Here is a 19,139-nt window from a genome sequence, read left to right as displayed (position 1 = left end):
CATAATACTTAGGATCACCTGGGGGTATTAATTACTTTGTTATAATTACTACTACTATTGGAGCCCACATGGTGTAGTGCTTTGAGTATTGAACTACAACTCTGGAGACCAGTGTTTCAGTCCCCACTCAGCCATGGAAATTCACTGAGTGACCTTGGATAGTCCACAGCTTCAGAAGAAGGCAACGGCAAACTCCTTCTGAACAAATCTTGCCAAAAAAGGCCTGTGATAGGTTTATTTTTAGGTCACCATAAGTCAGAAATGACAAGGAGGCATAAAACAAAATATTATTTTAGATATTAGGCTTTCACTTCATTCTCTGTCTTCTGAAAGCAAATAGTGATATTGAAGATTCAGAATTGGGTCTGATCAAAGAACAGTAGCCATTTGTGCATTGTCAAAAAGAGAAAATGCATCATTACAGAATAGAGATGCAAACAGGATGCCTAGAGGTGGTATATATATTAGTTTTACCTGCACAAGATACATGTTTAAAAGCACTGACTGTAGTGTAAACAGAATTACCTCTTCCCATCATGATGAGAGCTATGAGCTGTGACACTGGTGCCTGCTCAATCCATCTTTTGCTAATTTTTGATTGGTCACTACAAGGCACCTGTTCAAAACTAGCCTAAGAGATTTTGCTGCCTTAGACAGAATGCCATGTGCCCTCCCCAGTTGCTCCAAGTCAAGGTGCCTAATAGTCAGGCAAACAAATTATTTTGGCACAGAAAACCTTGCAAGGTTGGCTCCTCTTTTCTGGCAGTGAATATACAATAGAAAAGAACTGAATAATTAATAATTTGCTGCCCTTTTAGGATACACCAAATCTGTAGCTTGTGGTGACTTCTCCCTCTGTTGAATGGCAAGGGTAGCTCCAAATCCTTTGCATGTGCAGTCATAATTCAGTTTTAAATTAGGAATGACAGAAAGAAATATTTTATTTTAATTTGAGAAAAAAATAAGGTCAAGATTTCTGTAAAAATCTAACAAAAAGTTGCAAAAATCTGATTTTCCTTTTTGCCTTCCACTTCTATGAAAGCATTTTTACTGTTTGCATTACAAAATAGACTGATTGTACTGTAGCCTGCAAGGTTTCCATTATTTCAGGACTCCCCACAAGGTCATTTCCACTCCTTGTTATTCTCCTAATAGTATAACAAAAAAAGAGAAAAGCTTCTGTCTTAAAGAAACAGGAGGCACCTCAGAGATTTGACCTGGAAACCTTGCAGGTATAGATCACCCCAAGGATGTGGCGCATCCACTCTGTTACCCTGGAGTCCTTCAGGCAGGGTGTACTGTACAGGGGAGAGAAGGCTTTCATGGCTGGAATCACTGGGTTGCTGTGAACTTTCCAGGCTGTATGGTGATGGTCCAGAAGCATTCTCTCCTGATGTTTCGTCCGCATCTATGGCAGGCATCCTCAGAGGTTGTGAAGTCTGTTGGAAACTAGGCAGGTCGGGTTTATGTGTCTGTGGAATGTCCAGGGTGGGAGGACAGTAAATAAAATCAGGACAGTAAATAAACAGAGGTATTCCAGACATGAATCAATCAGGGTCAGTTAACCTCTCCCAACAAAGGATTCCCCAAGGCAGTAAGCAGCCAGACCTTGAAGCCATTAAATGCTAATCAAGGCGATCAATTGCAACATTTACACATGCCTCCAACAGACAAGAGCTCTTTTTCCCACCCTGGACATTTCACTGATATATAAATCCCACTTGCCTAGTTTCCAACAGACCTCACAACCTCTAAGAATGCCTGCCATAGATGTAAGCGAAATGTCAGGAGACAATGCTTCTGGAACATGGCCATACAGCCCGGAAAACTCACAGCAACCCGGGACTATACTACATTTACCAATATCCCCATAGCGAAACGATGCAACCGTTTAATTTTTTTTTTTTTAAGATGTATCTGGGTTGTTGTGAGTTTTCCGGACTATATGGTCATGTTTCAGAAGCACTCTCTCCTGACATTTTGACCACATCTATGGCAGCCATCCTTTGAGGTTGTGATGTCAGTTGGAAACTAGGCACGTTGGGTTTATACCTCTGTGGAATGTCCAGGGTGGGAGAAAGAGCTCTTGTCTGTTGGAGGCAAGTGTGAATGTTTTAATTAATCACCTTGATGGCCTTGCAGATTCCAGGCCTGGCTGCTTCCTGTCTGGGGGAATCCTTTCTTGGGACGTGTTAGCTGTCCCTGATTGTTTCATGTCTGGAATTCCCCTGTTTTCAGAGTGTTGCTCTTTATTTACTGTCCCAATTTTAGAGTTTTTTTAAAATACTAGTAGCCAGATTTTGTTCATTTTCATGGTTTCCTCCTTTCTGTTGAAATTATCCTCATGCCTGTGGATTTCAGTGGCTTCTCTGTGTAGTCTGACATGGTGGTTGTTAGAGTGATCCAGCATTTCTGTGTTCTCAAATCATATGCTGTGTCCAGGTTGTTCATCAAGCCCTCTGCTATGGCGGACTCCTCTGGTTGTTAGAGTGGTCCAGCATTTCTGTGGAGTTCTTTCTCCCATCCGGGACCTTCCACAGAGAAATAAACCTTCCTTGCTTAGTTTTTCCAACAGACCTCACAACCTCAGAGGAGGCCTGCCATAGATGTGGGCGAAACGTCAGGAGAGAGAATGTTTCTGGAACATGGCCATACAGCCCGAAAAACTCACATCAATCCTGTGATTCGGTCATGAAAGCCTTCGACAAGTCATAGAGGTATCTGTTTGGTCATACTTCTCCGCTCTTCTTCTGGCGCGCATTCTCCCGAAACAAATAAAACAATGGGAAGAACTTGATATTTTGAATGTCACCTTCTGCGTTCTTTCCGATTCCATCAAGAGGCGCCGGAGCTGTTGCCTCATCCTCGCCCAAGTTGTACTGCGCTCACCTTGAGGAAAGAAAGGCTGCGGCGGCTTAGCAGAGAACTCGGTTTCTGAGGGGGGGGGGTCTCCTCCCTCTCTGGTCTCCCCAATTACATTCCAGGAGGCACCGCACGAACCCTGGTCCCCTCATACCGACCCCCCCCCCCCCCCCACCACCAGCCGCCTGCCCCTCCCCGCCTCCTTTTCTTGGGTTCTTGGGTCTGGCTCGGAGATGTGATGCAGGCGGGCGGCTGAGGCGCTGCTGGGCTGGGCTCCGTCCAGGCGGGAGAGCTGCGAGAGAGGAAGAAGAGGAGGAGGAAGAGGAGGAGGAAGATGCGCCTGCTGCTGCCGCGGCCGCTGCTCCTGCGGCGGAGAGGTGCGGCGGGGGGCGGCTGAGGCGGCGCGCGGGGACCTGCTCTGCCTGCCTGCCTCCCTCCCTCCTTCCCCTTCTTCTTCTTCTTCTTCTTCTCCCCGTCCTTGTCCTTCTCCTGCGGCGGGATGGTCTCGCCTCTGCCGCCTGCCCAGCCCCGGGGCTCCCCGCTCGGCTTCACCTGTGGACCGCCGCCCTCCGCCGCCCGGCGCCCGCCCGGGCTCCGCTTGGACTGAGAAGGCAGAAGGGCCAGAGGAAGCAGGTGGAGGAAGAGGAGGAGGAGGAGGGCGCGCCCGGCCCGGCCCCCTCGGAGCGACCCCCGGCGCCCGCCTCGCCCTGCTTGGCCCGGCGAGGGAGGGGCAGAGGGAGCCCCGAGGAGCCGGCCCCCCGCCCGCTCTCCCGCCCGTCCCCCGGCGCTGGACCCGGCCGCCGCCCGCCCCCGCCGCCCGCCCCTCTCCTTCCTCGGCCCAGGAGACTTGCTCGGGGGGCAGCCCAGGCCGGAGCGCGGAGGCGAGCGAGGCGAGGGCGGCGCGGGGAGGCTGCCCAGAGGCATGTGGATGCTGGCCGCCCTCTTGCTCCACGGCATCCTGGATGGTGAGCCCCTCGCGCCCGGCACTCGTGAGATGGGGTGGGGGTCCTCTGCATGCCTGCCCTTCGCCAGGAAAGGGCACCAGACCGGGGGGGGGAGGGAGGGCTCTAAGGCGGGTGCAGGAGGGAGGGCATCGTCTGGAAGGCGCTCCCCGCCCTCCGCTGAAGGAGACCCTGGGCGTCTCTCAGCCAAAGGAAGACCTTGAGTCCTCCAGGCATATGGAGGCAGTGATCTCTCTCTCTTGCTCGAAGGATACAAACGCCTCCCGAACGCGTCACTCGCGTTCTCAAACCACCCCTCTCTCAAGTTATAATATTCTATTCACATTTCATTTGGTTTCCCTTCATTATCCGAGTTTTTGCACCTGCGAGAAAGGCTCGTATGCGAACTTGCTGGAGTCAAAAAGAAATGACTTCCCCAAATAGGAAACACGTCATGACGGTGCAAACCAAGCCTATAGTAGAATCCCCCAATATTGAAACAAACTTCTTTTTGGGTCGTCATTCATTTTAATACCAAGGGGATGAATGAATAACATTCAAGCTTCAAACGGTGTTATGCTTTATTCATATCCCCGGTTATATGCAGAAAATACACACTGTTGCTGGTGAACATGAGATATTCAGATGTAGATCATCCATCCCTGGGTTCAGGGCTGTAGCCAAGAGGAGGGGGGTAGGGGTTCAATGCCCCCCCTGAAAATTTTCAGATTTTTTAAAAAAAACACCTGGTTGATTCATGAATTTTAACTGATTAACCAAATCCCCTTAAGTGTCCACTGAAGTTTATCTGTCCCAAGTGTCCAATGAAATTTATCAAGGGAGCCTGATTTCTAAATTATTTTGCATTATAGAACTACTCTTCATGATTCACTAAAAAACTTTCAACACCCCCTCCCCATTTTTTTCTGGCTTTGGCCCTTGTCTGGGTCGCTGTGAGTTTTCCCCTTTGTATGGCCACGTTCCAGAAGCATTCTCTCCTGATGTTTTGCCCACATCTATGGCAGGCATCCTCTGAAGTTGTGAGGTTTGTTGGAAACTAGACAAGGGGGTTTATATATCTGTGGAATTTCCAGGGTGGGAGAAAGAACTCTTGTTTGTTGGAGGCAAGTGTGAATGTTGCAATTAATCACAACATTGTGTTGTCGAAGGCTTTCATGGCCAGAAACACAGGGTTGTTGTGAGTTTTCTGGGCACTCTCTATAACCTGCTTCTGGAACATGGCCATACTGCTCAGAAAACTCACAACAACCCAATCACAACATTCACACTTGCCTCCAACAAACAAGAGTTCTTTCTCCTACACTGGATCTTCCACAGATATATAAAGACCTTGCTTGCTTAGTTTCCAACAGATTTCACAACCTCTGAAGATGCCTGCCACAGATGTGGGTGAAACATCAGAAGCGAATGCTTCTGGAATGTGGCCATGCAGTCCGGAAAACTCACAGCAACCCAGTGATTCCAGTCATGAAAGCCTTTGACAACACATCATTCATCTTTGTTTGAGTATATTACCCCACAAATCTACTGCAGAAAACCTCAGGGTTTTTATTTTTCCTGCTGAGAGCTATTCATGATGGTTTGAGTTGAAAATATGGTCTTGTATGTATATGACAGTGAATCCAAATGTCCAAAACTGAGGTGGCTGCTTCTTGACATGTGACTGCTTCCTTTTTTAACATCACACATCCTGCATCAAAGCTACCACTTCAGAGAGGAGGTTAGATTTGATTGTTGGGGGGGGGGGAGAGGAATTGGTCACGTGGGAGCTTTTTCACGTGCCTTTTGCAATATTTTGTAGTACAGAAATACTAAATATCAATAATCAGTAATAGTGATGGAAACAAAAAGCTTTATAAGTGCTTTCCAGTAGCACCGAGATATTTCTCTTATTACAAACTAGCTTGGGCACCTGGCGTTGCCCAGATAATTTGAAAAAGTCATATTCATATCAGGTATGCATGCCAAGTTTGGTCCAGAAACTTCAGTGTTTGGGTTCATAGTGCTCTCTGGATGTAGGTGAACTACAACTCCCTGAAAATCAAGGAGAATTTTCCCCAAAGACCTCCCGTATTTTTTGCTGGTCATGTGGGCTCTGTGTGCCAAGTTTGGTCCAATTCCATCATTGGTGGGATTCAGAGTGCTCATTGACTGCAGGTGAACTGTACATCCCAGTACCTACAACTCCTATAAATCATGATGAATTATACCCAAATCTCTCTAGTATGTCAGTTGCTGATCAATTTCTCTGTTTTCTGTGTGCCATAGAAAAATAATAGGAAAGGATTATGAGAGAGGCAGTAGAAGGGGTCATGCAATTACCAACAGAGAGAATAAGAAACACTGGAATGTTTGTGGAGTAGGAAACACATAAAATCTAGGATGACATTGCCCCCGTATGAAAGCCTTCACTTGGGTGTTGGGCAGTATGGTGTTTGTGGAGGACATTGGCAGGGCTTGTGACATGTTTATGGCACTCTCTATAACCTGCAATGTCATTGGAGGGAGGGCCGTTGGTGTCTCCCGAGTAGTGAGAGCTATAGCTGTTTGTGGAGGCCAGAGCTTGTCTGTGTCAGTGGACACCCCAGCCACACACACACACACACACACACACACACACACATAGATTCACTTTTATTATGTGTATAGATAGATATGTTGGTAGCAGGTCTTGAAAGCTCATTTTCAGAAATTGTCCTCTTTAGGATGTGCCATTGGAAATGACTCCTCCTTTTCTGGGGGACCAAAGTAAAGCAACTGCAAACTTGGATAAAGACATTTGGGGCCCTGGAGCTGTTTCAAAAATCATCCCTCATCCTTTCCGTACATGCATGACCTTGACCAATGCTGGGAGTGGTGGCATAGAAACTAGCAATTCTATGCAATATTAGGTAGGTACTATACACATCACTGGAAGAGAGATCAGATGAGAACTCATTATTAACCCTACAACCTCAATGAGAATAACAGTCCTCTGTGTTTTACTCAGCTAGGTAACACACAAAATATTGATATCAGAAGCACTGAGGATGCAGGAAGTGATTGAGAAGGAAGCCAATTCCAACTTTTTTCTGGGCCTCTTGCCTATGAGGGCGTTGGAGCAGTTGCTCTAGGTAAACAATTGAAAATCCAGGCCTCCATGCACACGTGTGAGAGAGTAGGTACACACTGTAATTATTATCCCATAGGACAAAGAACAGCAGAGGGGAGGGAGGGAGGCACATATTTAATCATGGCAGCAGCATGGAAGAGATGTTGTTACCTGTCCCTCTGGACTACAGCTCCAATCAGCATCTCTCCCATGGCAGTTCTTTGACATTAAAAACCAAAAACAGTCGATCCTGTTCATTGAATGTCTTAAATCATTTCCAATTAGAGAGTGTGCATGATGCTTTAGGTATATAACTGAATATGTAAAGGCCAATATCCATAAGGGAATCCTGACCGTGTGCAGCCTCAGCTAAAGAAATAGTGGTTTTTGTTGCTCTTCTTGTGAGCCTTCAAGTCATTCCCAACCCTAAAGTGAATATATCATAGGGTTTCCTAGTCAAGGTTTTCCCAGGAAAGGTTTGCCTTTGCTTTCCTTTGCAGCTGAGAGTGTACCTTCCTCAAGGTCACCTAATGGGTTTTTAGGGGCAAGCAAAGATTAGCGCATAAGTCTCTATAGCCATAGTCTGACTCTCAGACCACTACACCCTGCTGGCTCTCGCTGCAGAAATATTCAAAAGGAAATTGGAGTTTGGTTCTGAGATTAGGGAAGGGAAAAATTCTCCATCATTTTTATTTTTTTTGCCAAAATGGGTTTCCTACTTGTCTGAAAACATGGCCAAGAAGAATAATAAAGTGGAAAGAATTTTGCATGGTTTTCACTCAGTATTTTCATAAACAAAAGTTAGTGGGATTTTTTAAACGTTTTTATGAACAAAAATGAGATTTTATACAACAATCATGGGGTTTTGGTGGTGTTTTGGTGTGGAACGTCCATTTTCACAAATAAATAGTTTCCAAATAGATATGTGCTTTTCTGTGTGTATGCAAGACTGCTGCTTTCTGTGCATAAAACAGAAATCTAGTATTAAAAACTGCAAATAGTTAATTGAAAACAACATTTTTGGCATACAAAAGTCCTTTGATTCTCACGTTTTAAAAAAGGTTATTTCAGTGCAAAATAGTTTTTTATATTTAGAGGACTAGTGAGAATTGTACAGAAATATTTGTTTCCCTGCAGCAGGGGGCGAGGGGGGGGGATGTAGAAATTATTTGTTATCACTATTGAGGACAAAATCGAATATATGCTTCTATAATCTGTGATAAATTGTTCTCAGTCCCAACCAGTCCCCCCGGCCAGTAACGTGAGGCACATTTATCATGTTTTTAAAATCTGGACTATTCTGAATGATAATGAGTACAATTGATTCTTTGAAAAAGTGTTATTTCCCATATTTGTGGCTCTGTGCGTGTCAGTTAAATATCACAGAGTGAACCGCTTTTTTTTCAAACTGTCTGTCAGAGGACATTTGTTGACAATTTGCCTCTTCCCTTGATATTTTAATTTTGTGCATATGGAAAAGGGAATTCATCTGAAAAATTTATCTCCTGAAATGAGTCTGTCAGATGGGACCACAGATACCTTATGCAGAATAGCTTGAAAGAATCCCTGTGAAGGAATGTGGCACAGAGCTGTTCAGGTTCATTAAGGCCATTCATATGAAAATAAACCATCTGTTAAACAAAGCCCTCCGCTCCACCCCTTTTTGTCAAAAACAAAACATAACGAATATTCTTTACATCCACTGATACATGCACACGTTATGTATGCAGGTAAAGATACTTATGGCTTTCAATCACTCAATATTGGGTTGCAAAGGATGGTCAGGTTATTTCATAGGATTGTATAAAAGCTGCCTTTGGAAGTTAGACCAATGGTGGTACAAACTGGATAGGATTTGGAAGGCTGAGAGTCCATTCAGCAGAAAAAGCAGGTCACCTATTCAATAATACATTTATTTTTTTCTATCTTAATTCATCTTTTTTTTAAAAAAAGTAATGCATGTTATTTTCCAAGGAAAGGATCCCTGTAAAACCATTATGTTCATAGGCAAGTGTTATTCCCATGTATCATTGAGGTAGATGCTGGCCTGTTTAGCCCAGAACCCTCTCTATGCTGACCGGTAGCAGCTCTTCCAGGGTTTCAGACAAAAGTCTTTCACAGCCCACCCTGGAAATGCCAGAGGATTCTATTGTCATCTGTTGGCTTCCTAGCCAGCGAGATGGCAAATACATTGCAATTTTTAACTATAAAGGAACTATTCACAGCAGTATACTTTTTAAAATGGGAACTTGGAAAGCCGCTTTAAACTTTTGGACTGAATCTTGAATGGATTCATTGCCCCACTGGATTTGAAGGCACTGACTGAATTTGAGACCTGTGCTCCTCCTCAAGAAGTGGTTTAAATGGAGTCTAGGATTACATCTACACCAGGCATGGGTGAACATTAGCCCTCCAGGTGTTTTGGACTTAAACTCCTACAATTTCTAACAGCCAACTGGAGTTGAAGTCCAGAACACCTAGAGGGCCAAAGTTTGCCTGTGCCTGATTTACACTATAGAATTAATTCAGTCTGACATCACTTTAACTTCCATAGCTCAATACTATGGAATCATGAGAGTTGTAGTTTTACAAAATCTTTAGCCTTTTCTGTCAAAAGAGTGCTGGTGCCACACCAAACTACAACTCCTACAATTCCATAGTACTGAACTTTGGCAGTTAAAGTGGTTTCAAACTGAATTAATTCTACAGTGTAGATGCACCCTAGGGCATGCTGCTTTTTAGAGGGAAAAATGGGAAATTGAATGTTATCATATGTTTTATCCAAAACAGAAAATATGGCCTACTTCAGAGTATCACTTCATTAAAAATTAGGGAAAGCCCACTCATATAAAGAAAATGATGGTGTGGTTGGCATTCTTCTTGGGTATGCTATGTACATAGACTTGGTGTGAGGGAAGGCAGGTTTTCATATCAGAAAGAAGTGTATTTATACTTGCAGGATGAAGCTGTGTTTACCAGTACTATGTGACTACGGAGAAGAGTGTATTATTTAACAGTAATTCTCAGCTGGAAGAAACACTGCCAGTTGTACGTATATCCTATGCCTAGCACACCTTGTAGAGATTTACTATTGCTATACAAAGAGATAGGAATAATATATTGTGAACACTGTGCATTGCTGTTGCTCTATGTTCAGCCCCATATTTCTACTCAAGTGAGCTTTTTCCAGTTTATTTTCACCAGTGGTGCTGAGATGTGACTGTGACCTTTGTAGTCAACTTCTTTCCCTGATTCAAGACAAGCTATTGGAAATGATGTTATATGTGTTTGATATTGGAAATACAAATAGCTATAGGTGTGAGAGAGAAGAGGAGGAGAGAGAATGATCAAGAACATAGCAAACAGAATGGGAAAAATTCATGTCTTTATCCCCTGCAGTACTGAAAAAAGCCCTTTACTATGACTGATATTTGCATTGAGAAGAAATCCCCCTTTAGCACTAGTAGAGGATTCTCAAGACAAATAGAGTTGAGGATTTTCTTTCCATGCAAATTACTTTGAAGTAGCAATTTTAAATCAGATGGGATCAGAAGAATCAAAGGCTGAAAATTCTTTCCTTGTCTGCTATGTTGCTGATGCTCATTGGTCTCACATCCCTAAAATGCCAGCGCAAAATGGCTGCTATTCACAAACATATGGTTGCTTCTGCTGTTGGTGTTAACTTGTGTTCAGCAATAACTTGGATGGTACTGTTGCACCTTAGAGTTGCTTTCACTAATTTAGCACCCTTAAGATAAATGTAGCATTATATAGCCTTTATCCTTTTCCATTGTTCATGCTGGATGGAACTGATAGATATTATAATCTGTATCTCACATGCCAATGTGAGTCGATCAATAGGTACTACCTTCCGGTGGGAAGGTAACGTCGCTCCATGCAGTCATGCCGGCCACATGACCTTGGAGGTGTCTGTGGACAACAATGGCTCTTCGGCATAGAAATGGAGATGAGCACCAACCCCCAGAGTCAGACATGACTGGACTTAATGTCAGGGGAAACCTTTACCTTTACTATGTCCTCATAGCTAGGTACTGACAGAGGGCATCTGCTGATGGAGGATCTTCTGCTGAAATCCACTAGATTCCTCCAGAGATCCCAGCAGATGTCATCAGTCTGTGTCTGACTAAAAGGACATAGCCAGATATTTCTCTTATCCCCTTTTCTCCCCACCAACAAAATAATAGATGTGGCAAGGACAGTAATACAACAATAAGCTTGGGTGAGATTGGGTGGGTGCGTGGGAGCTTCAGATGTCATGGAGACAGGAAGGAAATACCAATTTACACACACACACGCACATATAAGCAGTCCCCAAGTTAGAAACAAGATAGATTCTGTAGATTTGTTCTTAAATTGAATTTGTATATAAGTTGGAACAAGTAGATTTTTAAAGTGAAACCCCAGCCAAATATTTCGATAGCATAGAGAAGGGTTAACACCACGATGGTATTTGTTTTTCTGTCTGTGCCCTTGTTCAAAAGATTTCACCTCACTTTCTGTTGCTGTGAGAACTGGATTTTGAAAATTTTGGCTTGTTGTGGAAAGAAGGATTGGTGATAAAGCTTGAGTGGAGACACCCTTTTCCCCATGATAACTCTTTCAGGAGTGAATTTCCCTTCTGAGGGGTAGATTTCTCTCACTTCCTGTTGTCTTCCCCCCATTCTTAACTATGAGTCATTTGGAAGTTGTATGTTTGTAACCCAAGGACTGTCTGTACTTGCTTCTTGGCAGTCCCATTAGAACTTGTTGCTATTTATTATTTAGTCAGTAGCAAATTGGGGGTGCAGTTATAATATATATATTTTTAAAAACCACAAAGTTAGAAAACTTGACATTATACTAGATTTTGTTTGAGCAGAAGCTGGCCACTTTGAGTGCCTGTGGTGTCGCTGTGAGAAGGTTCTCCATTGTGCATGTGGCAGGGCTCAAGCTGCATTGTATTAAGTGGCCTGTGGTTTGCTCTTCTCCACACTCATATGTCCTGGACTCCATTTTATAACCCAATTTCTTAAGGTTAGCTCTGCATCTTGTGGTGCCATAGCACAGACTGTTCCCTGCCTTCCAAGTCGCCCAGTCTTCTGTGTGCCCAGGAGAGAGTTTCTCATCCAGTCTCAGCCATTGATTGAGGTTCCAGGTTTTAACCTGCCACTTTTTGGACTCTTGCTTGCTGAGGTGTTCCTACGAGTATCTCTGTAGATCTTAGGAAGCCATTTCTTGATTTAAGGCATTGGCATGCTGGCTAATATCCAAACAGAGGATGGGCTGGAGATGTCAATGCCTTGATCCTTTCATTGCTGGCTGCTACTTCCTGGCAGATGTCAGGTGGTGCAATACTGGCTAAACAGTATAATTTCTCTAGTGGTGTAGGGCATAGACATCCTGTGATAACGTGGCATGTCTCATTAAGAGCCACATCCAATGTTTTAACATGGTGAGATGTAATCCACACTGGGCATGTGTACTCAGCAGCAGAGTGTCAAAGCGCAAGGGCAGATGGCTTCACTGTATCTGGTTGTGATCCCCAGGTTGAACTAAGCAATTTGCATTTTTGCATATTTTCTCATGAAAGCTTAAATAGCTTTGCAGTTCATCAAGAAGCCCATTATTCCTTTCATTACTCCAAGAACTTTAGCTGGATATATGGTGTTTGCATACTCCAAATAAAGAATGAATAGGTCAGTGCCATTTGTATGAAACTTGCTACAAAGATGGCAGGGGCTGTGGTCAATCTTAGCATTTTATTGTGAAACAGTGGTAGCAGTCTGGATTTTCCCTCCTCACTCTCTGAGCCAGAGCTGGAAATGCAAATTTTAGTATAAGAAAATCATTATGCATTACTGTAGGTGTACCAAATTTGTTAACACATTTAGCTTTAGAGTTACATCATTATCATTATAAAAATTCACATGAAAACAAGAAAATTGCTGCAAATCCTTCAAAGCATTTTAGAAGTAATGAGAAAACCTTCTTTTGTTACAGTAAAAAGAATGTATTTATATATTTATAGAATTTATTTGTTGTTGCTCAGACTGCCAGGGCTCCCAAAGTAGAAGAAAAAGGAAAAATCATTTCATAAAATGTATTATTTTAAAATTGAAAATGATGCTAGGCATTAAATTATTTCACAACAGTAATCTTGCTATGTCTTTCATACTCTAAAAATATAGCACATCATAGGTAGGTAGCACTTCATATTATTTCAAAGCAATGGCCTTCTGATCCTTTCACCAGGAAGGCAGAACAGTTTGTGTCACAAAATGTGTCTTGTATCCCTTCAGCATCTAGTCCAGTCAGTTTCTGTAGAGAGAAAGGAGAGATGCCTTTACTTACCTTAGGTAGTTTAATGCCTTAGGTTATAATTTTCCAGAGAAATGCAACTGTTCAAGAGAAAAGTACTATTATAGTTCCTGCATGTTTAATCAAAGTCAGTTCTGTGACTGCTCAGTGCTCAGTGAGAGCTACAAAATGGCAGGCATGCGTTGCTGTGGCAGAAACCTTAGAATGGGATAGTGCAGACTAGAATTTTGTGTCTAGCCTTTGATCCCATTTCCAAAATATCTAATTATATACAAATGTCAACATACTGATATTCCAAAATTAAAAAAACAAACAAAAAGCAAATCCAAAATTCAAAAACACTTCAGGTCCCAAGCTACTTCAGATATGGGATATTCAGCCTATATTCACTATGGTGGAAAATTTCACAAAATCCATTCGGAGCAGCAACATGGACTCTGTTAAACAAAAATATTTGTTTTTAGGTTAGGTTTTTAACCTTTGTTCACATAAATGAGTGGATGTACAAAGGATATTTCTGCCAGAAGGTGAATGGTGGAAATAAACCTGGAGCTGGGAAAGTTCAGATAAGACAAGGTAGGATCTAGGCTGCTATGTTTAGGATCAAGGACAGGTACCTAAACATATTCAGTGCTTGAAAATACAGGATTTCGGAGAGAATATGGACACAGTTATTGATATAGAAGAGCCAGACAAAGGGGCACATTAGTTGCAGTCAAATAATTTTATGGGGTGGATGGAATGGAGTAGAATACTAAACTGTGGATATAGAGATTGTGATTAAACCAAGATCCTGCCCTTGAAAACTACACCACCTTTTTCACAAATGGTGAGCTGGCAGATAGCAAGGCAAAGTCTGATGCATTGCTGGTGCCAGGAATAGATGACCATGGCACATGGTTTACCTTCCTTCTTTCCTTAATTATGTCTTTGTATAATGGAATATCATTTGGACCCTCCTTCCCATCACAATCCATAGGGGAGTGTTGAAGCTAAATAGGTTTAAAACCTGTAATCAGTTGATTAATCAAATATAACTCCAGGTGAATAATGACTGAGTTTTTTTTTAATGCGTAAGATTTCACATTAAGGGGGCATGTTTATTTTTAAAGGGCATTTTGAGTTTAATGTACAGGAACAGAATATATTGTAGCTGCCACCCTAACAACAAGGCATAGGCAGTACTTGAATAATAGGCTACCAGGGAATACCACATATCTCCATAAATGGCTAAGAAAGTGTGTACAGTATGTGCCTTTAAGTAGCTTGTCGATTTATAATGACCCCATGTATTTAACTGGAATTTCTTAGGCAAGGAATACTCAGAGGTGGTTTTGCCAGATCCAGAAGCCTAAATAGAGAACCTGGTGTATTGTTTTATCACTTTTCCAGATAGGAACACAACCCCCCTGAGTCCCTTTGGGGAGAGAGGGTGGGTTAGAAATAATTTTAAATAATAATAATAATAATAATCATCATCATCATCATCATTCAGAAGGAAGAATGAGTCAGATTTTGTTTGTATTTGGGAGGCAGACCACAAAAGAGCACTAGGAATTTCCAGGTTGGGATTACTTTACAGTGACAAAGGACATCTAGCAAGCACTTCTGATTGAATTTAGTAAATTTCAGATTTAGTCAATGGGATCAATAAATGAACAAGGAAATTATGATATCCTGTTTAAAAAAATATTTAGTAAATCTATAGAAAATGTTTCACCCAGTTTACCTAGAATTGGATGGGCTGGGGGCAGACTTCTTTCTTTGTAACTTTCCAGTTGTGCGTTCTGTTCTTTACATTTATTTCTGAATCTTTTGATTTCTTCTAGACCATAGAACAAAACCTGAAGTAATCACATGGAGCTTCTTGGCACTTATCCATTTCTTGGAGTAGCTGTATATTTACCTCTTTGGTAGGGCTGCCAACTTTTTTTGGCTTTGCTCCTGTGCCTTTAGCAAGTGACCTGTATAAATGTTGCAGTTTAAGCTTTCCTTGTGACCTTTCAGTTGGCTTCAGGAAAGGTGAAGTGAGGGGAAAGCTTCATAGGCTCAAGGCTGTTTAGCCATATTTTACTACCTGAGGCAGGTTAGCAAAATATTATTCCATTCCTCATCTCTCCCGCATCCCAGACAAAGTACATAAATGCTGAGACTGTCTAATTATTTTGGCACCTTAGGCACTCCTCTTTTCTGGCAGTAAAACAACAACAAGAACAACAGATTAAACAAATATCAATTTGCAGCTCTTTTAATGTACTGTAGAAGAACTGCTGAAGCCAGATAAGACTGCCTCATTCTGCTTATTGGTAAAGCCAGCAAAGACCTGTGTCAATCTTATGCAAAGCCAGAAAATGCCCTGAGGCAGCAGTTCTGCCCCTTCCCTGCATGCTTACTCTGCCCCACAAATTGTTCTGCATGAGCCACCCAGCCTTTCCAAGGTAGCCTGCTGCCTACATCCCTAAACTGGCCTGCTGCCTTTTAATATTCTTGGAGGGCCCTGTCATTGTCCAGTGTTGGACAGCATCTGCCTGTGACTTCTATGTTGATTGGAATGGTAAGGTCATTCCTAGTTATAGTCTGACCTTTGAAGAAACTGCCTGAAATGCTAAACTGACTCTATGCTCAGAATAGGTTTAGAAAACTAGTTCACAGTTCAGACTAAAACTCAAAGTAGATTCAGCACTCCACTAATATGGAGGCTACTATATTGAGGTGCAGGAGCAGAGAGAGATTTTGATCTTGTCCTGTTGCATGTGTACATGTATTATGTTGTAAATTTACATGAGTGACCCCATCAATTTCCTTGGGGGTTTCTTAGGTGAGGAATACTAAGAGAGATATGGGGTTGCCAGTTCCTTCCTCTGAAAGAACTGGTAGTCCTTGGCAGACACTATCAAAGTACTTGAACCTGGATCTACTAAACTAACATGGTCAAATAGAACCTGATGCATTCATATTTAGACTTTATATCCAGTTCTGTTACTGGATACCAAATGGTTTTGCTGTATAGCTTATGTGTCCAGTGATTCATAGTACTTGTGTCCTTTTCACATTTTCTGAGATAAGTATGTTAAAACCCTAAAAAACAAAAGGCTTTAATCAAGACTGGAGTTATGCAAGCATGGCCTCAATGAGTTACCAATAGGTCCAGCCTAACAATTACTTGTCCCAACTACCGTTAATGCATTACACAAGTGTTGTTTCAACATTCAACACTGAATCTCTTCAAATTGCTTCTAGCTATTGGATTTAGGCCTAAGTAACAAGATGACTCTGCTTACTTTTGTTCTACAGAAACAATATAAGCGTAGGTGTTATTCAAATGGTGTTGGCATGACTTTCATTACTTTTAAGCATTTTTACAAAATTGTCATATATTTGAGTGTGAGACCTACCAGCAGGCAAGAATTCTCCATCTGTTGCGCATAATCTGTCTTCAGTCACTTGGCTTGCCAAAAGGTACAGATTATACTTTAACAATTGGCAATACCTTGTAGGTCTTCTGAAACAGGGCCAGTTCTTTCATTGGGCTGAGGTGAACATTTCAGGCAATGGGAACTGGAAAGCAAGAAATGGAGGCCAGATTCAGCTGCAATAGCTACCCCAGAAGTTTGTCACAAACTCTACATCTCTTTTCTCTGATGGACCCCCCCCCCCTGCATATTACACACAGTATTTCTCGCTCTTCTGAATTACTGTGCTACCCTAGGTGTGGTGGAAGACCCTACCTACTCTTTTGCCAGTTTCCAAATAAGACTAATATGCCCATCTAGTTGGCTGCTATATCAGGATTAGGATTGCCAATTCCCTGGACCAAACCTGAGATGTAGGGTTGCTTTCTGTTGATGTTGGCAGGAACAGGTGCATCAACTTCAGTGGCTAAGATAATATATTTATTAATAAACACTAAGTCTAATAATTGGAAGACAGATTTCTCTCACAGAAAGTTACATTTTCCAAGCTCTGTATTGAAGACAACATTTAGCTGTGTTTTAACTGGTTTGTAAGTGCTGCTATTAATGCAAGAACCTCTACAGTAGCTAGTCCTAAGTAGCCAAGATGTCATCTTTCTCATCTAGGAATCCTTCTAATGGCAAAAAGCAACAAAGTAAAAACATTTAACCAACTTTTAATTCATATTTTTAAAAAGAGTATGTGCAGAAAAAATCTAGCAATATGATATGCTTAGATAATAGTACACAAAACTGAAAATACTCCACACTGTTTGAATTTTTAATTCAACCTGGCATGCATTTGAGCTCTTGTAAAGATTATCTTTCCTTTTAAAATTCATTGCAATTTTTGTTTTTCTATGGTTGCGTATTACTAACTATAATTTTACTGGCCTAGCTAGAATTTCAGTGTCCTAAATATTCCAAAGGCATCAGATCTCATTTGATCTTGGAAGATAAGCAAGAATAGTTTTGGTTGGTACATGGAAGGAGAACCACAACGAAAAATCAGCTGCTGTAGGGCACTGCTCCTTAAAGTGGTGGTCCCTGGATCCATAGTGGTTCCTGAGCCATTGGCTGCTGGTCCTTGGCAAGTTTCCAGGAAAGAAGGAATCAATCAAACCAAGTGGGCACAAATTTTAATGCTTGTCCCTGGCGCATTGGACATAACTAATTGCTAGTCTCTCACGTCAAGTAGCCTGACAAGTACTGCTGTAGGCTATATTCAGAGGAAGGCAATAACAAGCCACCTCTGAGCATCTGTTGCCTAGGAAAATACTAAGAAATTCATGGCATTGCCGCAAGTCAACAGAATTTCATAGTTCTGGTCAAGTGTCAGAACAGGAGTATGTGAAATTGGAAAGATTTGGATGACATGCATTTTATTTATTTCCTTTTTCTGTGTATGATGTTCCTACATATATATTTTTTAAAAGTTACCTAGTGAGGAATAAATAAAGGGTGGAATGTTGGCATTAATAGTACTAATCACTTTGGAACTCCTTGTGAAGAAATATAATTATTTATTTCCCCTTCGTTGCAGTTATTATTTGGAAATGCCTTTTTCATGTTTTCATCACTCACTACAGACTGCTTGTTCTAAATCCATCTTCTATCAACCTGTTCAAACAGGTTTTGAATGGTAGGCCAACACACATGTAAATCCCATTGCTTCCATAAATCTGCTTTCGCTCATAACTGGATTTGGGCCTATGAATTACTAGTGGGACTTGTTCTTTCCTGTTTTATAGTGCTGCTGCGTTAAGTTGTATTTTTAATCATAAACTTGAGTTTCACAGCTGTATTTGTTGCCCTGCATATCAGACAGAACTCAGGAATTTTAGAAGACAATTACAATTCTGACACAAGTTACTTCCCATTGGAGGAGAGAGAGCTTTGTACACAGGCAGAGAATCTGATGTCAGATTTCTGAAGGCAAAACTGGTATTTCTTCTAACCAGCCAAGCATTCCGGTGCATATAAAATACCCACATTTTTAGGAACTTCTTCACTTCACTTCACTTCACTTTATTTCTTAATTAGTCGCTCTCCACCAGAGTGCTCCGAGCGACTTTACAACTTCTAAAAAGGATTACATACCCTAAGACACCAAATCCTGATTGATCTTGGAAGCTAAATAGGGTTAGCCTTAGTTAGTGCTTAGATGGAAGATGCTGTAGGCCAGGCCTGCACAACCTACCACCCTTCAGGTGTTTTGGACTTCAGCTCCCAGAATTTCTGACCATTGAACAAAATGACTAGGGCTTCTGGGGGGTTGGAGGCCCAAACACCCGAAGGGCCAAAGTTTGTGCAGGCCTGCTGTATGCAATATTTCAGAAAAAGGAACAAACAAAATCACTGTGTATTGTGTTGTCAAAGGCTTTCATGGCTGAAATCACTGGGTTGCTGTGAGTTTTCTGGGCTGTAGGGCCATGTTCCAGAAACATTCTCTCC

The sequence above is a fragment of the Anolis carolinensis genome, chromosome 3, assembly GCF_035594765.1.
Source record: "Anolis carolinensis isolate JA03-04 chromosome 3, rAnoCar3.1.pri, whole genome shotgun sequence".
NCBI classification, from domain to species: Eukaryota; Metazoa; Chordata; class Lepidosauria; order Squamata; family Dactyloidae; genus Anolis; species Anolis carolinensis.
Note: the sequence above shows the minus strand (reverse complement) of the source record.